The sequence below is a fragment of the Bubalus kerabau genome, chromosome 5 (genome assembly GCF_029407905.1).
Source record: "Bubalus kerabau isolate K-KA32 ecotype Philippines breed swamp buffalo chromosome 5, PCC_UOA_SB_1v2, whole genome shotgun sequence".
Taxonomy (NCBI): domain Eukaryota; kingdom Metazoa; phylum Chordata; class Mammalia; order Artiodactyla; family Bovidae; genus Bubalus; species Bubalus kerabau.
In genome coordinates this window covers 44,932,371-44,953,385 of record NC_073628.1, presented here as the reverse complement: position 1 = coordinate 44,953,385, position 21,015 = coordinate 44,932,371, and the positions used below count along the sequence as shown (strand labels likewise).

At 45.0% G+C, this 21,015-nt stretch overlaps 1 long non-coding RNA gene and 1 other non-coding gene across 2 annotated transcripts; both read left to right on the top strand.

The window, feature by feature from the left end:
• The first annotated feature begins 2,754 nt into the window (after window positions 1-2,754).
• Window positions 2,755-2,828, top strand: TRNAE-UUC (transfer RNA glutamic acid (anticodon UUC)). Its single transcript has one exon. It is a non-coding gene; the product is annotated as a tRNA-Glu (tRNA).
• A 1,179-nt stretch (window positions 2,829-4,007) lies between these two features.
• Window positions 4,008-4,853, top strand: LOC129653840 (uncharacterized). Its single transcript, XR_008715234.1, has 3 exons — window positions 4,008-4,128; window positions 4,238-4,340; window positions 4,601-4,853. It is a non-coding gene; the product is annotated as an uncharacterized LOC129653840 (long non-coding RNA).
• The last annotated feature ends 16,162 nt before the right edge of the window (window positions 4,854-21,015 follow it).

The window sequence follows — 21,015 nt, the reverse complement described above, 5'->3', positions numbered from 1 at the left end:
TTCTCTAAGCCTCAGTTTCTTCATTCATCAGATCAGGGTAAGAAACATTTCTTGAAACTTAGATGACAGGGGATAACTTCTGTGAAAAGATTTTTAGCTTCTGGAAAATGCTTGACAAATACTATTTCATATCTTATTCTCACTTACATTCCACAGTGATCCTATTTTGGAAGACACTTTGAGACGGAGAGTTCTTCCTATCTCTTTGGAGTATGGCTGAGTTTGCTAACACAAAGCCCCTTTGAAGGATACGGTATGTTGTCATTCACCTTTAGTGCTCTGCAGAAATAACAAGCCTCCTTCATTTGTTCTATTTACAAGGAAAGAATTGCTGGTGACATGTCTCTTCAGGATAAAAACTGTGAAATTTGAAAACCTGATCAGCCAATAATGGGAAAAAAGTAAAGGTTTAGAGTCAGCTTCTCAAGCTTTTCCAATGATGTCCCCTTAAAGGCATGGCAGAATGAACTTATATATCTATGTGGTTTGAATGCTGTAGTATAGATTTAAACACTCCTTTACATCTTATTTAAAGAATATTATTTAATCTTTAAGATGTGCAGTTTTGTAACCCTTGGTATACATCTGTTTTATTTGAAAAAGAATTATTAAGTCTACTCCCCTACCTGTCACCTTTTCAAGTCATCCAGCCATGTCCATCATATTTATCTTATGTCTATGCTTCATAGAAACATCTCTAAGAAGTTTTGGGGGAAATCTGATATTCAGTCTAGGAAGTACAAATTTGGAAAATATTTCAGCCAAAGTAGAAATAGACCAAATAAGAATGTTTGCCTTCTAGGAACTGTTTCTGAAGTGATTGTCATGAGAATAAGCTCCTTTCTGACATTAGACCTAACATTCTGATGTTAGGTGGGATGGTCCCTGGGAGGCCAATTATTCCTGGATAAGGACAACAGAGAGGCAAGAAAAGTGATTCAGGTTCTATGCCAATGACATATTTTTCTATAAAGTTCATTGTTTATATATTAGAATATTAAACATTAAAAACCTCACCTAACTCACTATTCAAGTGAAAGCACAATTTAATGAGAAATAATAAGTCATAGGCAGGGGTCTTCAGTTTTATAGCCTGTTCCATTTCCAGGCTAAAGTTTAAAGGTCGATCCCCTGGCATGTTACTCAGGGCCCTAGATTCAGCTCTGAAGCCCTGAGTTCTCTAGTTTCCCCAGCTGCCGTGAGCATCCCCTGGTGAGGGCTTTTATTTAAGTCCCTCTCCAGAAACTTCCCTATAAGGGCACCACCTGGGCCAAAGTCAGGCCTGTCTCCCTTGCCACAATCCAGAATGCCCTTGAAGGACCATCTCAACTCCCCAGCTCCTGGGCAGACACTCCATAATTCCTGCCTCACAGTCAGCCTTCTTCTTACCCAGTCCAACTTCTCTCACCCCTTTTCGGGTGCCATTCCTACAAATTAAGTCTTTACCCCAGACTCTGTGTACTGAGGAACCCAGCCGAGGATAGCTTCTCACACTAGCAAGTTAACTGGCTTCAATTTGCCCTATGCAACGATTTCCCAGGTTTCATTAGACACCATCTCTGAATTTAAACGTGCAAATAAAGTAACAACTCTGTGAATCAGAAACATCATTGGTATGTGGATATGTAACTGTAGGCAGAAAAGTGATCGTTTCTAATTCAGTTTTAGTGAGTGAGTGAGTGAAAGTTGCTCAGTTGTATCCGACTCTTTGCGACCCCATGGGTGGAATTGTCCAGGCCAGAATACTGGAGTGAGTAGCCTTTCCCTTCTCCAGGGGATCTTCCCAACCCAGGGATCGAACCTGGGTCTCCTGCATTGCAGGTAGATTCTTTACCAGCTTAACCACAAGGGAAGCCCTGATAGCTCAGTTGTTTTAGTGAAAGCATTATTTATTATGGTTCAGGCATGAAATTGTTGGAATGTACATATTTAGTTTTGATTCTCACAACCACCATAGGGTATAAGTATTATTCTACGTGTTTAGGAAATGAAGAACTGAAATCTACTCACTTGGTTAAAGTCATAGTGTTAGTAAATCAAGAGGTCACAATTTGAACTCAAATCTTCTTTCTCCAAGGCTGGTAGTTTCCAGTCCATCTGTGATGCTTTGTGCTGTTTACACATGTTTCCAGCTCTCTGCCTTCTGAACACAAAGAAGAATAGACTTTGCTACCCACCGAATGTTAAGCATGGCCATGCCACTTGCTTTGGGCCCATGGAATGGAACCAGAAGAGATGGCTCCTTTCTGCCTTCCTGCCCCTTCCTGCCACAGGGAGCAGTGACATTGCAGATGGTCGTGGCTCTGCCACCTTGTGCCCCTGTGTAAAGACAGCATGGAAAAGAGCCCCCAGCACAACTCAAGATGAGCGTGGATTGTAAGTGAAAAAGGAATCTGCATTAAGTCACTGCTCTCCAGGGGTTGTTCGTGATCATGGCCTAACCTCATGTGGGGCTTTCCAGGCAGCGCTAGTGGTAAAGAACCTGCCTGCCAGTGCAGGAGACATAAGAGATGCAGGTTCAATCCCTGGGTTGGGAAGATCCTCTGAAGGAGGGAATGGCAAGCCACTCCAGTATTCTTGCCTGGAGAATCCCATGGATAGAGGAGCCTGGCGGGCTACAGTCCAAGGGGTCAAAAAGAGTCAGACACAACTGGATCGACTTAGCACGCATGCATGCAACCTTACTTGATTAATTCATAAATTATGGCTAAAGAACAGATTAATTTTTAACTTAAGAAGTATTAGTAGGAGGAATCCCCTGGTGGTCTAATTGTTAAGACTTGGTACTTTCACTGCCATGGGCCTAGGTTCGATTCCTGGTTGGGGAACTAAAAGGTCCCAAACTGTGCAGCATGCCCTCCACCCCCCCCAAAAAAAAACATATTAGATTAGTAGGGAACTGCCATTTTTGCTAGAATTGAAATATACTTTTAACACTAGAATTTACTTTATAATATAATATAATTGAAAGAGTTTGGGTCTTGTAACCATGTAGATGTATAATTTAATTTGGATCTCTGATCTAACCTATCAGATCAGATCAGATCAGATCAGTCGCTCAGTCGTGTCTGAGTCTTTGCGACCCCAGGCCTCCCTGTCCATCACCAACTCCCGGAGTTCACTCAGACTCACGTCCATTGAGTCAGTGATGCCATCCAGCCATCTCATCCTCTGTCTTCCCCTTCTCCTCCTGCCCCCAATCCCTCCCAGCATCAGAGTCTTTTCCAATGAGTCAACTCTTTGCATGAGGTGGCGAACGTGTTTAATAACCTTGAGTTTCAATTTCTCTTTTTCAGCCCCTGTTTACTCATCTATAAAATGAGGCTAGTAATATATTAATATAGTAATATATTTTGTCACAGCATTGATGTAATGGTTTGATAAAATAAGGCTGGTAAAGCTTTTAACAAATTGTCTGACACATAGATGGTATCAAATAAGTGTTTTACAGGAAGTATATCTTTTTATAACTCACTGCATCTGAAAGTCATTTTTACAAATATAGATTCCTGAGGCCCATACCAGACCTACTGAATTAGAATCTTAGGTTGTGATCTACATTTTTAACAAACTCCTCTAGCAATTCTTCCCTGAGATTGAAAATAACTGTACTAGACAAATGTTAAATATTGCTGACATATATATTATCTCAGAGAACCAGAAAAGCCTCCAATGAGAATCTTCAAATGATCTTAGAACCAACAGAAGTATCACTCACTGCACTGTAGATAAAATGAGCTCAACTGTATATAAATCAAAATGAGAGGATTTGGGGGAATAGAATACACACTTCAAAGCCATGACATCTGAAAGAAAAATCTCTGTGAATTCTTTATGTCTTTAAGTATCACATGAATGATATAGTCTGACTACAGTAATCTTTGCTGATGAGAATCAGGGTTTGGAGGGGGGCGCAGTCTGGGACTTAAAGACTGACTGAAATCAGATGCCTATGAAATGAGAGTGACAACCAAGGAGATCAAGGCAAGGACAATTTTCTCAGAAGCCCCTGTGCGTACATGGAAATAACTGCTGAAACTTTCTGGTGGAATTCTAGGCTGGAAATTTTATTTCTGCTGCTTTTAATAATTCAGATGCCTTTGAAACCTGCTGTGCTTTAGAGTTGTGGTGAGTAACTTTGGAAATGTGTGACCCTTCCAACCGCCTAATTGCCAAGTCACTTTCTCTACTTCTCCTCTCATCCTGAGTCTATGTTTATATATATGCATACTTACAGGGCAAAGAAAAAAAAAAAGAGAGAGAGAGAAAGAAGGTAGAAATAACCAAGGAAGAGGCTAATGAGTGTTAATGATGCCTTTGGGTTATCTTGTCCAAAACAGGTGAGTGAAGAGCACTTCTGACTTTGAGAGTGGGGCTGGGGTGGGAAACCCATAGCCAATGGGATCTGGGAGAAAGGGTTAGCGGGAAAGCAGGGCTGGGCATTGTGACCTGAGACCACTGTGTGAAGAAGCACTGGAGCTCGGTTTAGCTTTGAGGTCCTGGAGTTCCCAGAGAGCTGCCCTCCGGGGCCCAGAGCTGGACAAGGACACTCCGCTACTGTTTGGGTCAGAATAGGTAGGGACTCCTCTACTCCTTCAAGGCATCCCACAGCTGCAAGGAGCAAGCACAGCAGAGACAGGTCCACAATGATCGCTTTTCCTGGCTCAAGACTATGAAGTCTGGTAGACACCATTTCAGATCTCCGTAAGCCCTGCCTCCCTCCCTGCTGCTCTGCAAGTGTTCTGTATCACACACGAGAAGAGAGAAAGGGACCCCTGCAGTCCTCCAAATAACTGGTATTGAATTTCTTATGACTTGGGGTAGGTGGGGAGGTCTTTAGTGGATCTTAAATAAAACACACATTTAAACAAATGCAATATTACTTGCCCTTTGAATACTGAAAAGTTTGGACGTGTGTACTAAACCCATCAACTTGCCTGAGTGATACTGGGATCAGCTGGCAGACCCCCACGCTTTGATTTCTGCTGACACGGAAACGGAATGTTAATGGAAGGCGAGGCTGTAGCATGGTGATTTAGCATTGCTTGTGGGAGTAACTTGCTACAGTCATCATTTTACTCATCACTTTAGGTGAGATGTGCTTGAGGCAGCTCTTCCTCAGTATTTGATTTTTCCGGTCTTTGTTTTGTTTTGTTTGTTTTTTACAGTTAGGTGCTGCATTTATATCTGCTGGTTTAAATTCTGTTGTATTTCACTTTTAGCCTTTTAGTGTAGCAAACCATGTTTTACTTTCAATTAGGTACTGCTAATGGAGTACCTGGTAAGGGCTTAGGGAATAATTCTGCAGCTAATTTTTGTACTCACTGCATAAGGATCATTCCTCATGTATAATGTGCCCCAAATGCAGCTTCACTTTCTGGATACCTTGATGCAGATAGAATAGCTTTTCATCATTAGGTGCAAAGAAACAAATCACAGAGAATGCAGAGAAATGGAAGTCAGCAGCAGATTTGCTCTTCCTTCCTTCCTTCCTTCCTTCCAGTGTCTTTTGGGGAGCCAGATCCTAATCAACAGAGAAGAGTCTTGGGTGGCTTTTACCGCTCTGAGTGAACTGGATTATCACTTAGAATGATGTCTAGTCATTATTGTGCTTCCTTGGGGGCTTAGTAGTAAGGCATCCGCCTGCTAATGCAGGAGATGTGGGTTCCATTCCTGGGTCAGGAGGATCCCCTGGAGAAGGAAATGGCAACCCACTCCAGTATTATTGCCTGGAAAAATCCCAGGGACAGAGAGGCCTGGTGGGCTATAGTCCTTGGGATCGCAAAGTCTGAGACATGCCTGAGCATGCACGCTTCTACTACCAGTTAGCATCAGCACGTGGGAGTTACGAGTTGTGCTTTATTCTTCCATGGCCTACCTCCGGTAGCAGACACCATTGGTTGCCCCATCCATCATCCTGCTCCTCTGGGCACTCCCCTTTGCTAGCACATGCCTACACAGTTCTACTGGAAACCTTTGTGATTCCTACTTGAAAGCACTCTCTAGGTTCCAGCCCCTAACGACCAGAAGTGCCATGGGCTGATGCACCAGGAAACAACGTCAGGCAAAGAGAGAGGGGAATGAGAGGATCAAGTCACCTCTCCCGTGCCCCTGGGAACAGGGGGTGAGTAACCTTGTGCCACGCCCTCCACTGTCTCCCTGAGTTCCCACTGGGATTGGGTGAGTCCCAGCTGCCCTCAACATTGATCTGCTTATTATCGTAAACCTTACTGGCTTTCTTCCATTTCCTGTCTCCTGCCCCCACTTTGCTATTGGGGTTTCCCAGGACCACCTCCCAAATATATTATTTGCCCACAAGTATTTGTCTCAGAGACTACTTCAGGGAGTATCCAACCACAGACAACTCCTTGGGATAGAAAAGGGAGGTAATAAACACTTCAGGAGTGACTAATATGGAAACTATTAATAAAACTAAAGAATATTTAATGTGGCCACACAGTGATGTTGGGTTGTCCCATCAAAGGCGGCTGTCACCTAGGCTCTAAGGTCTCCCTCATTAGAGAAAACTTACTGCCTTGGTGCATTTCCCCCAATCTAAGACCTTGGTGATCTTACCAACAAAAAGAGCAGATTCATCTCTTGGGCAGGGTCATAACTAGTACGTTCATAGAACAGATGGATAAAACTTAAATACCAACTCATGAATTTACCGTTAGAAATAATGGCCACAGGGACTGAAATACTCAACCTCCAAGTGACCACTGCATACTGTTGCCAGAAGCTGAACCACATGAGATTGCAAATAAGCAGCAGAGGTTGCATGAAAGGCATGGGATCAGGACAAAGGGAGCCGGAGGCACCCAAGGTCTAAAAGCATTAGTCTCAGACACGCTGATATCACATCTGCAATTAAGGGCGACAGTGCCTGGGAAAACAAGAATTTTAAACTCCTTGACAGGAAACCCCTCCAACCTTTCCACACTGGGGATCTCCTTATGTGTAGGACATGGAGTTGTTGTGAGTTGTTCAGTTGCTAACTCGTGTCTGACTCTTCACAATCTCATGAACTGCAGCACGCCAGGCTTCCCTGTCCTTCACTATCTCCCAGAGTTTGCTCAAGCTCATGTCCATTGAGTCCATGATGCCATCCAACCATCTCATCCTCTGCCACCCTCTTTTCCTCTTGCCCTTAATCTTTCCCAGCATCATGGTCTTTTCCAAAGAGGAGATTATTGGCTAAATGCAAAACTCCTCTGAAAAATGTTTACAAGTGGAATGCCTCTAAGATACTCAACACCTCCTTCTGAGCTTCACATTCTTCCTTTAAATGTTAATAAATTCAATCAGACAGGAACAGTTCTGCTGGACTGTAAATTATTCAGACTTGTTCAGTGATTTTGCATATGTCAGCCCCAATTTTAATTTCCAAGGGGCAAATTCATTTCCATAGTATTTGGTTTTGAGAGGACTAACAAAGTACACCACCTCCCCCCTTGCCAATACCACCTGCCATATCAAGGCTGTGATTTCATTTGTTCTCACAACCAATCTTTGAAGTCAGTATTAATCATCCTTATTTTATTCACAAGCAAGCAGATGTTCAGGTCAAGTTACTTGGCCCAATGATGGAACTGGAATTCGAGCCCAGGTTTGTTTTCTAGCTCCTGCTTTTTCTGCATACTACCCAAAGGTCATGGTATTGAGCTTTTATTTAAGAGTTGACTTAAGAAAAGCTTTCAGTGCTAGAGCAAAGTCTGACAACTCCTAAGGGTCCATCTGGGTTTCCGTGGTGGCTCAATGATAAACAATCTGCCTGCAATGCAGAAGATGAGGGTTTGATCCCTGGGTTGGGAAGATGCCCTGGAGAAGGAAATGGCAATCCAGTATTCTTGCCTGGGAAATCCCATGGATAGAGGAGCCTGATGGGCTACAGTCCATGGGATTGCAAGAGTCTCGGACATGACTTAGCATTTAAACAACAACAAGGGTCCATCTAGCTCTAAGAGTGTATGATTCTTTACTGTACCTGGCTTTGTTAGACCTCAGAATTGAGACTTTTTTTCTAAATAATTCTAAAACAGTTATTGTTCCTGGTTATTCAGGGATGATAAACTGTGACTGAGTTATCTTTTTAAGTGTCTCAGTTATTCACTCCACTGACCTTGGGATCATGTTATTCGTCCACGTTACTCATCGTGTGTTTCCTTCTTAACACACGTTTGCATCTGACATCGATGTTTCAAGAGGAATGAGTGTAACTTTCTAAAGACTTTAAAAGATCTAATTACTCATATTGACCCTGCCCAGAAGCAACCACAAACAATGCTGTAATTAACTGAGTTTGGCTATAAATGGGAGACATATGGGCGACTTTTATTACACAAGAAAAAAAGCAAGCTCAGTAAACTGATAGATAATTTACTTAGCATTCTGAAATGTGTGCAACGCTGCTATATCTGCCTTTTTCCACTTACTTGCTTCCTCTCTCTCTCTCCCATTTTTCCTTATTAAAAAAAAAAACATTTATTTTCCTATTGTGAAATTAAACAGACTATCATCAAAGAACATTTTGGAAGTGATAGAAATATGGAAAGTAAAAAATATCCATTTTTACTATTTAGAAATGACTACAGTTAACCATGTAATGTATCTTCCCCTTTTGGCTGTGTGTGTGTTCCTATGTAATATATTTTTGGTTTGTTTGTTTTAAAGAATATCAGTGTATGCTATGTTTAAAATGGATAACCAAAAAGGACCTACTGTATAGCACAGGGAACTCTGCTCATTGTTATTTGGCAGCCTGGATGGGAGGGGAGTTTGGGGGAGAATGGATACATGTATACGTATGCTGCTGCTGCTGCTGCTGCTAAGTCGCTTCAGTCGTGTCCGACTCTGTGCGACCCCATAGACGGCAGCCCAGCAGGCTCCCCCGTCCCTGGGATTCTCCAGGCAAGAACACTGGAGTGGGTTGCCATTTCCTTCTCCAGTGCATGAAAGTGAAAAGTGAAAGTGAAGACGCTCAGTCGTGTCCAACTCTTAGCGACCCCATGGACTGCAGCCCACCAGGCTCCTCCGTCCATGGATTTTCCAGGCAAGAGAACTGGAGTGGGGTGCCATTGCCTTCGGCTGAGTCTTTTTGCTGTTCACCTGAAACTATCACAACATTGTTCGTTAACCACAAAATAGAAGGGTTTTTTTCCCCCTTAAGAAGAATATCCGTGTAGATGTTGTCATCTGCATCAGCCTCTTTGACCTAGAGGATCTTTGCCTTGATGTACCTCTGTGTTTGTTTCAAAACCACCTGGGATTTGACAGATATGTTTTGCAGCTGTTCTTAAAAAGACATGCAGTGATCACAGAACTGCCTGCACAAGTAAGGCTTGGAGGTGTCTGCAAGTGACTTTTGCTGACTACCATGCTAGCATCTCCCCTCAAGGTGGTTTTTGTATTCTGTTAGGCACAATCCATGCTGTGTGCAAAGAAGCCTGGAAGACTGTGCATGCCCCAGCTGCCCCAGGCTGCCCCTGAAAATCTCTGCCCCTTTGCTTGAGCCCTGCCTCCTACACCTTTATTTATTTATTTTTATTTTATTTAACTTTACAATATGTATTGGTTTTGCCATATATCAAAATGAATCTGCCATAGGTATACATGTGTTCCCCATCCTGAAACCTCCTCCCTCCTCCCTCCTCCCTCCTCCCTCCCCATACCATCCCTCTGGGTCGTCCCAGTGCACCAGCCCCAAGCATCCAGTATCGTGCATCGAACCTGGACTGGCGACTCGTTTCATATATGATATCCTACACCTTTAAAATTCCCTTTCTCCCATCCCTTTGGGAACAAGGTGTTTTCAGAGCAGAGCTCTCTCTTCTCCAATCCTAGTTCAATGATGACATTTCTGCTCTGCCATATGGAGCCCGATTTTGTTTGATTGGCATTTACGACTTCCAGCAAAGGACCCATTGAGGGGTCACATCCCTTTGCTCTTGTTGTTCTGTCGCCAAGTCGTGTCTGACTCTTTGCAACCACGTGGACTGCAGCATGCCAGGCTTCCCTGTCCATCACCAGCTCCTGGAGTTTGCTCAAACTCATGTCCCTTGAGTCGGTAATCCCATACAATCATCTCATCCTCTGTCGCCTCTTTCTCCTCCTGACCTCAGTCTTTCCCAGCATCAGAGTCTTCCAGTGGGTCAGCTCTTCACATCAGGTGGTCAAAGTATTGGAGCTTCAGCTTCAGCATCAATCCTTCCAATGAATCTTCAGGGTTGATTTCTTTTAGGATGAACTAGTTTCATCTTGCTAGCCAAGGGACTCTTATGTATCCCTTGGGGATCAATAATAATGCCCTCTGGGGGAGTCACAAGTGGCCATTGGGAGCCCAGTGGGAGGCTGTTGCAGTCTTCAGGCCAGGACTCATCACCAGCGTGACCCCTGTCTGTCCTCTGTCCCATCTCCACTGTCCAGCACCCCCTAGGAGCAGCCTGGTGCCTCTGGCCACTGGAGCAAGGCCGAGAGGACAGCGGGAGGACCGAGCTCTAGACAGCGGTGTTCCCCTGCCTCTCTCTGGGTTTCTATTCACATCTCCCCTTGAGTTAAGGTCAGAAATCTGAGGCTTGGCGTCAGATCAGACCCAGCAGATTTCTCTCCAGTGGCAGTAAGAGTTGCTAAGAAAAAAACAAGAAAGTAGGGACTTCAGCCCTTCCCCCAGCTCCCAGGTCTCAGGAAAGGGACTCTTCTCCAGGCTGAAGGGCATGGTATCTTACTATAATGGAAACCTGAGCAGTTCTCTGGCCTATTAAAAAGCTTTGCCTGCTACCCGCTGCTCCTTTTTCGGGCTTGCAAACTGTGTGCCAGGTATCACTGCATCAAGGATTTCCTGTTTATCACCCCCTTGAAGCTTTTAGCAATCCTGTGACAAACTCGAGTTGACTCTGGCCTACCAGACCCTGCGGAGGTCTCCATCTGGAGTTCAGGCCTTGGCTGAGCTCTCCAGCTTCAAGGCTTGCACTTCTAAGACCCCCGGCCCTTTGATTTTCTGGTGATGCAGAATCCTCTGTGGTCCCTGGAAAATAAGCTGTCTCATATATGGGTCTCTTTTCCTGGAGTCACTCTCTCCTTCCTATCTCTGTGCTCAATTCCTACCCAGTCTTCAAAACTCAGCCCAAACTCAGGCCCTGTGTACCTGGGGTGCATGCTCAGTCCCTCAGTCATGTCCAGCTCTTCACAGCTGCATGGACTGAACCCCGCCAGGCTCCCCTGTCCAAGGAATTTTCTAGGCAAGAATACAGGAGAGGGTTGCCATGCACTCCTCCATGGGTATCTTCCCGAACCAGGGATTGAACCCATGTCTCCTGCATCAGCATGGGGATTTTGACCACTGAGCCACCCTACGGTCTCAATTTGCTTTCACTGGCAGTCTGTGTTTTGACCTCAGTTTTCAGCTGAGTCACACCTAGGTGACTTGAGATGGTAATTCTGTTCTCTTTGGGTGGGTGAATATATTTTTAACTCTGGGAAGGTATGTAACAATGATTACAGTACAGACTGTGGCAACACATTTTGTGATGTTGTTTCGTGTACATTCTAGAAATCCACTGTTCAAAAGGGCGGCCATTAGCCGTAAGTGGCTATTTAAATATAAATTAATTAAATAAAAATTCCATTTCTCAATTGTTCTAGTCATATTTCAAATGCTCCACAGCCACATGTGGCAACCTTCCTGGACACCACATGTATTAAACATTACCATCATGACAGAAAGTTCTCTTGGATGACACTGTTTTCTGGTTCTCCAGAGGGTGAGCTGAACCCTCATCTCATAGACAAGCCAAAGGAGTATATCTCAAAGTCAGGTCCAAAAGGACAAAGTGGGGAAAAAATATTCACCACTTATTACTAAGGGTTAAGCTCCCTAATATATAAAGAGCTTTCAAAAATAGTCTTCCCCGGTGGCGCTAGAGGTAAAGAACCTGCCTGCCAGTGCAGGAGATGTGAGAGACGCAGGTTCTGTCCCTGGAGGAGGAAATGGTAACCCACTCCAGTATTCTTGCCTAGAGAACCCCATGGACAGAGGGCTACAGTCCATAGGGTCGCAAAGAGTCAGAGATGACTAAAGCGACTTAGCATGCAACATGAAATTAAAAAGGAAAAGACCAACTATCCAATAGAAACATAGACAAAGGATATGGACAGACAGGACAGAAACTGACACGGCCTTTAAATATATGAAAGGACATTTGAATTCACCCAAAGAAAGAGAAAGTCAGCTGAACTTCCCTGCAGTGCCATTTTCCACAGATCAAAAAAAAAAAAAAAAAAATCCAACATTTGAAAACAAGGCTGTAAGAATGCTCTTGTGCACGCGTGCTCAGTCGTCCAGTTATGTCCAACTCTTTGCGACCTCATGGACTGTAGCTTTCCAGATAGACCCCATGGAATTTTCCAGGCAAGAATACAGGAGAGGGTTGCCATGGCCTCCTCCAGGGTATCTTCCCCACCCAGGGATCAAACCTGCATTTCCTCCATGTCCTGCACTGGTAGGTGGATTCTTTACCACTGAGCTACCTGGGAAGCCCGAGAATGCTCTTGGACATGGCCTAATAGAAACGTTTCTCAAAATGACAAGTGCATATTCTGTGTGACTCAGAAATTACCTCTAAGAATTCATCTTACAGACTTAACTGCACATATGTGAAATGAGAGATGCACATTGAAGCCTTGTTCAGAAACAACTCCCCACCCGTCACCATTAATAAAGAACTGCTAAACCTAAGTTGGTGACATATATGTGTAGCTATTTAAAAATATGCTGCACAGTTCTCTCTATATTGAAGCAGAAAGAGTCCACTAGATAAGTGAAAAAAGCAAATTCAGAACAGTTTGCATACAATGCCACCTTTTCTGTAAAAAAGGAAAAACAAGGAGAGTAGAGCCCAAAAGGTTCTGAATGAGCTTGTCCATGCGTGAAGAAAGCTCTTAAGAACTGCACTTAACTTGGTGCCGGGAGCAGAAGTAAGAGCGAAGCTTTCGCCAGACACCAACTTGGACTGTTTAATTTTTGAACTGGGCGATTCTGTATCATCTCTTATGATGACTAAATTGATCTTTAAAAAAAAACCTGATTCTGCTTTGGTGACTGGGCCACCAGATCAGTGACGATGCCCATCAAGGAAGGAGGGCGCTTACCCTCGGCAGAGTTCCAGTCCAGCAGAGGCCCCGCCCCTCCACGCTGTGGACAAGCTCCGCCCAGGGTTCCCACGCATCCTGCATCCTCCGGTCTGCTCACACAGAGGTGGATCCAGGGGCCCTGGAGTCCTGCCCTTCTCGGCTCGCAGAAGGCCTAAGACCAGAGGAATGTGTCAGTCTGCACCCCTTCTCACGCCGCGCCTGGCAGCCCTCAGAGGGAGGCCCCGCGGAGGCCCAGACTCACCTTCCCATGCGGTGCCTGCGGCGGGAGGCGTCTACGGCGCAGGAGTTGGGCGCTGTCTCCCGTTCCTCATCAGGGACGTTCTTTGATGAGGAAGTTGTTGAGAGCAGACGGGGTCCGGCGGGGCCCCAGGCGCTCCTTCCATCCAGCGAGGAGCCCTCACTCTTAGGATGTCCCGCGCCTACGAGTCTTGGTGGATTCACCATGCTCCTGGAAGCAGCCTTCTTTCTCGACAGACGCGTAGTTGATGGTGGCAGTGGGACCCACTGTCAGCTCGCGTGGGGCAGCCCAGGTCCGCAGGGCCTGCAGGAGGGGCGCAGGAGAGGGCACGGCCTGTCCCTGAGGAGCCCCCATCCCCGCATCCCGGGCCGGGCTCTGCGTCCCTCCGCGTCCGCCCTCCGCGCTGGCTCCCACCTCCTGTGTTTCCAGTTAGGGCAGGACCGACCCGGCGTCGGGCTCCAGCAGCTTCTTAACCACATCACTTGGAAATAAATACAGGCCGGCCTTAACTATCCTCCTTGTAGATGAAAACACAGAATTTTCTTGGGAAAATTATAGACTTGCCCAAGATCACAGGCTAATTGAAGACAGAATCTTGCTTAAGAATTTAAGGCAGGGTTCTTCGGAGAAGCAGAATCCAAGATTGCTGGTTTCTGACACTGGGTGGTTTTCCTGTGCCCTGAGCAGCCTCTGGTCTTCCGGTCCCTCAGTGTGGTCCGGCTGCAGACCCCATCGGAGCAGCTGGATACAGACGGATCCACAGCCAGGGAGAACAGGACTGAGGGTTTGCACACGTGCCATTTCAGGCTCCAGAGTAGATTTCCGGTTGGTGACATTTCAAACATCTTACCTATTGTCGCTGCATGCCCTTTCAGTTCTCCATCCGTTCATCCATCCATCGTCGTCGCTGTCATTAACATCATGGCTACTAATATTGAACATCTATTTTGTCTGCTGGGGTAGAAAGTCATAAAGTCAAACAAGAGTCTCTGCTTTTAAGGAGCTCACAGTCCAGAGGAAGAGATGGGTATATAAACAAATAACTGCATTATAAAACGGGGTTTTACACTGGATTCTGAGAGTATCTTATGAATATGCAGCTAGTGTTACCCAACTGAGCAGAGTTCGGTTGCTTCTCCCGCCCCCACCCAACCCCACAACTGGAGATAGCTGTCTTTTGTAGGGAGAAAAAGGTTTTATTACATGGGGGTCAAGCAAGGAGACAGGAAGCAAGAACTCCCAAATCTGTCTCCCAGATGGCAAGATGAGGTGAGTATTTAAGGATTGGGTTCTAGGTCTGTGAAGAAAAAGGGAGGGTGTGGTGGTTATAAAGGTTAAGGAAGTGATAAGTTTTTCTTGTTGTTATTGTTAACTTTTTATTTTATATTGCAGTATTGTTCATTAACAATGTTGCATTAGTTTCAGTAAACAGTAAAGCGATTCGGTTATAAATACACATGTTATCTATTGTTTTTCAAATTCTTTTCTTGTTTAGGTTGTTACACGATACTGAGTAGAGTTTGCTGAGCTATACAGTAGGTCCTTGTTGGTTATCCATTTTAAACATAAAAGTGTGCATGTGTCCATCCCAGGCTCCCTAACTATCCCTTCCCCCCTCATCTCTGTTCTCTAAGTCTGTTTCTATTTTGTACATAAGTTCATTTGTATCATTTTAAAAAAGATTCTACACGTAAGTGATATCATAGAATATTTTTCTTTCTCTGACTTACTGCACTCAATATGATAATCCCTAGGTCCATCCATGTTGCAGAAAATGGCATTATTTCACTCTTTTTTAAAGGCTGAGTAGTATTCCATTGTATTTGTGTACCACATTGTTTTTTCACTCATTCATCTGTCCATGGACATTTAGGTTGCTTCCCTGTTTTGGCTATTGTAAATCGTGCTGCAATGAATACTGGGATGCCTGTATCCTTTCAGACCATGTTTTTCTCTGGGTACATGCCCAGGAGTGGGGTTGTGGGACCCTATGGTAGCTCTATTTTTAGCTTTTTAAGGAACCTCCATACTGTTTTCCACAACTGCTAAGATCTCATGCACAGGTCCAACCTGACTTCCTGTGTCTTCATGTGCAAATGAAGCATGAGGCAGAAAGTTGGGCTGTGTTATTGTTACCAACCAGGATTCTTGGCCTCCGTAACCAATAGAAATTGATCAGAGGCCAGACAAGAAATTCAGGCAAAGCTTTGTTGGGGCCTCTGCTGCAGCGGTGGAGGAGCAAGAACAAACATGTTCCCTTGCTTGCCTGCTCACTCTTTAAGGGGTGGACGGATAGCTGGTTCCTTTGTGGACCCCTCTATTAAGGTCACAAGTGTGGAGCCTTGTACCAAGGTCACAGATGTGTTGGAGCCCTGTACCAAGGTTCCAGACAAAAATCTCCAGAACTGATAGAGCCACAGAGCAACTGTTGCCATGAGCCCTGCCCTGACCTAAATTGGCCACTCCCCAACTCCATACTGGGTGAAATATCCACTGTATAGCACCCTAATAAATCACCTGATGCTGCCTTGATAGAAGGAATTTTCCTTGTCTTGAGGCTATAAAAATTAGCTGCTGCTGCTGCTGCTAAGTTGCTTCAGTTGTGTCCGACCCTGTGTGACCCCATAGACATCAGCCCACCAGGCTCCCCCATCCCTGGGATTCTCCAGGTAAGAACACTGGAGTGGGTTGCCATTTCCTTCTCCAATGCATGAAAGTGAAAAGTGAAAGTGAAGTTGCTCAGTCGTGTCGGACTCTTCGTGACCCCATGGACTGCAGCCTACCAGGCTCCTCCATCCATGGGATTTTCCAGGCAAGAGTACTGGAGTTGGGTCCCATTGCCTTCTCCAATAAAAACTGGCTACTAACCCACGAAAGGGGTGAACTTACCATGGTCTGTCAGGAGGTCAGCCCACTGTGTTTGTAGTACCCTTATTATCTCTGCTCTTTGCTCTGAATGAACTCACTCTGTTCTGAAATACTCTGTGTCTGGAAATTATTTTCCATCCTGTATGTACCACAAGACTTACGTGGGGTTAGGGGAGGGGTATGTCCAGGGGGTGGGCTGGAAGGATGTCCAAGGTGATTTGCCCTCCCCTTAGGTGGTGGTGGTCATGTATGGATGTGAGAGTTGGACTGTGAAGAAGGCTGAGTGCCGAAGAATTGATGCTTTTGAACTGCGGTGTTGGAGAAGACTCTTGAGAGTCCCTTGGACTGCAAGAGATCCAACCAGTCCATTCTGAAGGAGATCAGCCCTGGGATTTCTTTGGAAGGACTGATGCTAAAGCTGAAACTCCCATACTTTGACCACCTCATGCAAAGAGTTGACTCATTGGAAAAGACTCGGATGCTGGGAGGGATTGGGGGCAGGAGGAGAAGGGGACGACAGAGGATGAGATGGCTGTATGGCATCGCTGACTCGATGGACGTGAGTCTGAGTGAACTCCGGGAGTTGGTGATGGACAGGGAGGCCTGGTGTGCTGTGATTCATGGGGTTGCAAAGAGTTGGACACGACTGAGCGACTGAACTGGACTGAACTAGGTGGCGGTGCTACAGGGGCCCCTTCAGTACCCCGCTTTTGCTCCCAGATGTTCAGGAGTGGGAGTTGCACTTTTTGGTCTTTTTTTTATCTTGTCTGTAATTTTCCCCACCTGCCCATACAGATAGTTATTTTTAGTCCCTTGTAGTTTGTATTTTGTTACTTGAGGAGATATTTGTCCAGGTGTGGGCACTGCAGCAAAGCATCCCAGGCTCCAGGTCCCATCCTGTCTCAATTTCAACAGGTCACCCATTGGACAAGCAGGTTTATTCGGCCCAAATTTTAACCAGCTATATTGGCTCCACCTGGAGGAGAGCATGACAACCCACTCCAGTAGTCTTGCCTGGAGAATCCCATGGACATAGGAGCCTGCTGGGCTACAGTCCGTGGGCTTGCAAAGAGTCGGACACGACAGAGTGACTAAGCACAGCACAGCATAGCACGTCTTCCTCCATCTGTTTTCAGCCAGTTTTATTGTGTTAGAAGCAGAGCGTATTTCAGCAAGTTGGTTCTTTATCTGCTCTCCTATAAGACTAGCTCAAGAATTTGTGTTCAGCGGTAGGTTGGGTTTTTTCCTTCTTTTTTTTTAGCCTTATGGGGCAGGCTCTCACTAGTAGGGAGGGGGAGTGTGATGTAGGGAAGGCCTTAATGGGGAGAGGTCACCTGAAGAATATGTAGCTTGGGATGAGGAAGAAGAAAGGGTTTTTAGAGGTGAGGCTTGCAGGGAGGCACTGAGTTACTGAACGTTCTGGTGTATTTGGAGAAATGCATGTGCTTTCAAACTACTGGAGTATTAAGTATGAGGAAAGAAGTGCAGAAGTCAAGGAGGGGAGGGGTCGGGGAGAGATGGTTCACTGCCAGGATAGATATCATAGCAAGAGGAAATCCAAGAGGAGGAGAGCTGATTTTACAACGTAGGAACTGTGGGAATATTTCTATCTGTGTGTATATGTATGTGTGTGTGTGTGTATGTGTGTGTGTGTGTGTGTGTGTGTGTGTGTGTGGTGTCAGAGCCCTGGACTCTGAGAATGGAAATGGAGAGAAGACAAAGGGGTCTCAGACTTATCTAGAGTAGAAAGATAAGTTGTTGGCTTCTTCGAGATTCTTAGAGCCTTCTACATTAACCGTTCTCTAATCTAGTTAATGCTCTTGCTTTTAACTTATCACTGTTATAAATAAACCTTTATATGCAAATATCTTTTTCCGTAGTTAATTTCCTTACCTTTGAGTCCAAGGAAACAAATAATGAGCCTAAGTATATAGTAGTTAGGAGCACAGGTCTGGCAGCCAAACAGACGAAATATCAAATTCCAGCTCTGACATTTACCGGCGACACAATTTATTTTTGTTGTTGTCTTGGCATTTTCTTTTGAAATATTGGGGTAATTCTACCTAACTAACAAATTTACTTGTAATGGATAGGTAAAATAATCCTTATATATCGCAACTGAAACAGGGCCTGGAATAAGTTAAGTGCTTTGTTATTTCAGTTTTACTAGATTCCTAGATTTACATTTTAATTTTACTGGATTATAAAAACGTTTCCTAAATGTTCTCTGTAATATGGAATGACACAAAGTGTGGGAGCACCGACCTGCTTTGCATATTATCCTCTCTGAATGCTATGCTGCTGCTGCTAAGTCACTTCAGTCGTGTCCAACTCTGTGCGACCCCACAGACGGCAGCCCATCAGGCTCCCCCGTCCCTGGGACTCTCCAGGCAAGAACACTGGAGTGGGTTGCCATTTCCTTCTCCAATGCATGAAAGTGAAAAGTGAAAGTGAAGTTGCTCAGTTGTGTCTGACTCTTCTCAACCCCATGGACTGCAGCCTAGCAGGCTCCTCCATCCATGGGATTTTCCAGGCAAGAGTACTGGAGTGGGGTGCCATTGCCTTCTCCTGTGAATGCTATAGGAAGCTTCTAACTTACCTTTTACTTGCAATTTACAAATTTTAAAAATGAAGATGCCAGTGTCTAATTAATCCTTATGTGTGGAGGTATGGAGCATCTCTAATTAGAGTAGCTATTACATGCTATGTACAAATATTTAACTTACACAAAAGCTCTCTATCAGAAGACAGATCTCTTCTGTTATAGAGATAAAAAGATAGTCTCATTTTAGTTTTTCTTTAAATGTAGCACGTCTGAGAGGAAAGAGGCAACGTAGAAAGAGCAACTTTTTTTTTTTTAACACTTCTGTGTATGCCAGAGATTTTGCTAGATGTTTGAATTACATTTTTCCCTAATGTCATGATCAACCCTACTGCTGCTGCTAAGTCACTTCAGTCGTGTCCGACTCTATGCGATCCCATAGACAGCAGCCCACCAGGCTCCCCCGTCCCTGGGACTCTCCAGGCAAGAACACTGGAGTGGGTTGCCATTTCCTTCTCCAATGCATGAAAGTGAAAAGTGAAAGTGAAGTCGCTCAGTCGTGTCTGACTCTTAACGACCCCAGGGACTGCAGCCCACCAGGCTCCTCCATCCATGGGATTTTCCAGGCAAGAGTACTGGAGTGGGGTGCCAATGCCTTCTCCGTGATCAACCCTACCTATCGTATTACGTCCATTCCTCAGATCGCGGTGTGTAATTGTGGCTTATCTGTTCTTTTCTCGGACAGAGGCGTGGTAGAATGAGGACAACCATGGGGAAACGGAGCTGATCGGATTGGAAGGGCAGAGAAGCTACCGGTGACAACCCATGATGATCAGTTTTGTCCTGTAATCTTCTTATCCCAAATCCCCATACCTTTTTGTTCTGATTGTGCCCATTAGGCAAAGCAGTCTATGCTGTCTTCCCCCATGAAAGCAGAAGGCAGGAAACTTTTCTCTGAGAACACACAGTTTGTCAGTGGAAGGGCTCCAGGCAGCCCTTTCCACACACAGCCCAAACCCCTTTCCATAGCTGAAGCAGAATGGTGAAATAAGTGATGAAATAATCCCTTTGATTATCCAGTGGAGAGAAGCCTAGATACCTTCATTCTAAAGCAGACTATTGCAGGCACTGACCATGAAGCCCACTTCCTTTGGCTAAAAGAATATGACTGCAGAACACAAGCTAATTAATGTTATGCCAATACTGTTTTGCTTTGCCACTGAGGAGATTGATTGTGTGTATCATGTTTTTATTTAAGCTGTAAAAAGCAGAGACATCACTTTGCGAACAAAGATCCATCTAGTCAAAGTTTTGGTTTTTTCCATCCATGTATGGATGTGAGAGTTGAACCATAAAGAAGGCTGATCACTGAAAAATTGATGCTTTTGAACTGTGGTGCTGGAGAAGACTTGAGTCAATCATAAAGGAAATCACCCCTGAATACTCATTGGAAGGACTGATGCTGAAGCTGAAGCTCCAGTACTTTGGCCACCTGATGGGAACAGCTGACCCACTGGAAAATACTTTGATGCTGGGAAAGATTGAGAGCAGGAGGAGAAGGGGGCAACAGAGGATGAGATAGTAGGATAGCATCACTGATTCTATGGACATGAGTTTGATCAAACTCCAGGAGATGGTGAAGAACAGGGAAGCCTGGCATGATGCAGTCCACGGGGTCACAAAGAGCCAGACTCGACTTAGCCACTGAACAACAGCAACATCTTTTCCATTCATAACTCTCGTGACAAGATGATTACTGTGGCAAATGCAAAGACCCACAACAATGCAGACTTTGGGTGCTAATTTGGGGTTTCTACTACTGTTACCATCCAGAGTCAGAACCCAGCTCATCGCTCAAAAGTCAGCATTTGAGAGACAAGGGTTGATGGAAAAAGTAAGATGCGTTATTCAGGAAGCTGGCAACCTGGGATAATAGTGGACTACTGTCCTCTAGAGTAGCTCCCTCTTACCAGTTAGAGGGAAAAGGGTTTCCTAGGCAAAAGCCAAGAAGTCTCAGGGCTGTGCAGGCAGGGGCCATGGGCAGAACAGCAGGCAGCTCCAATAATCATCTGGAAACTGGTTGTGCTGTGGTCTGGTCAGTGTCATCTTGACTGTTTTAAGCACAATTAGCCTTCAACTCTGTGTGTTCCCTACGTGGTGCTAGTGGTAAAGAACCTGCCTGCCAATGCAGGAGACTCAGGAGGTGCTGATTTGATCC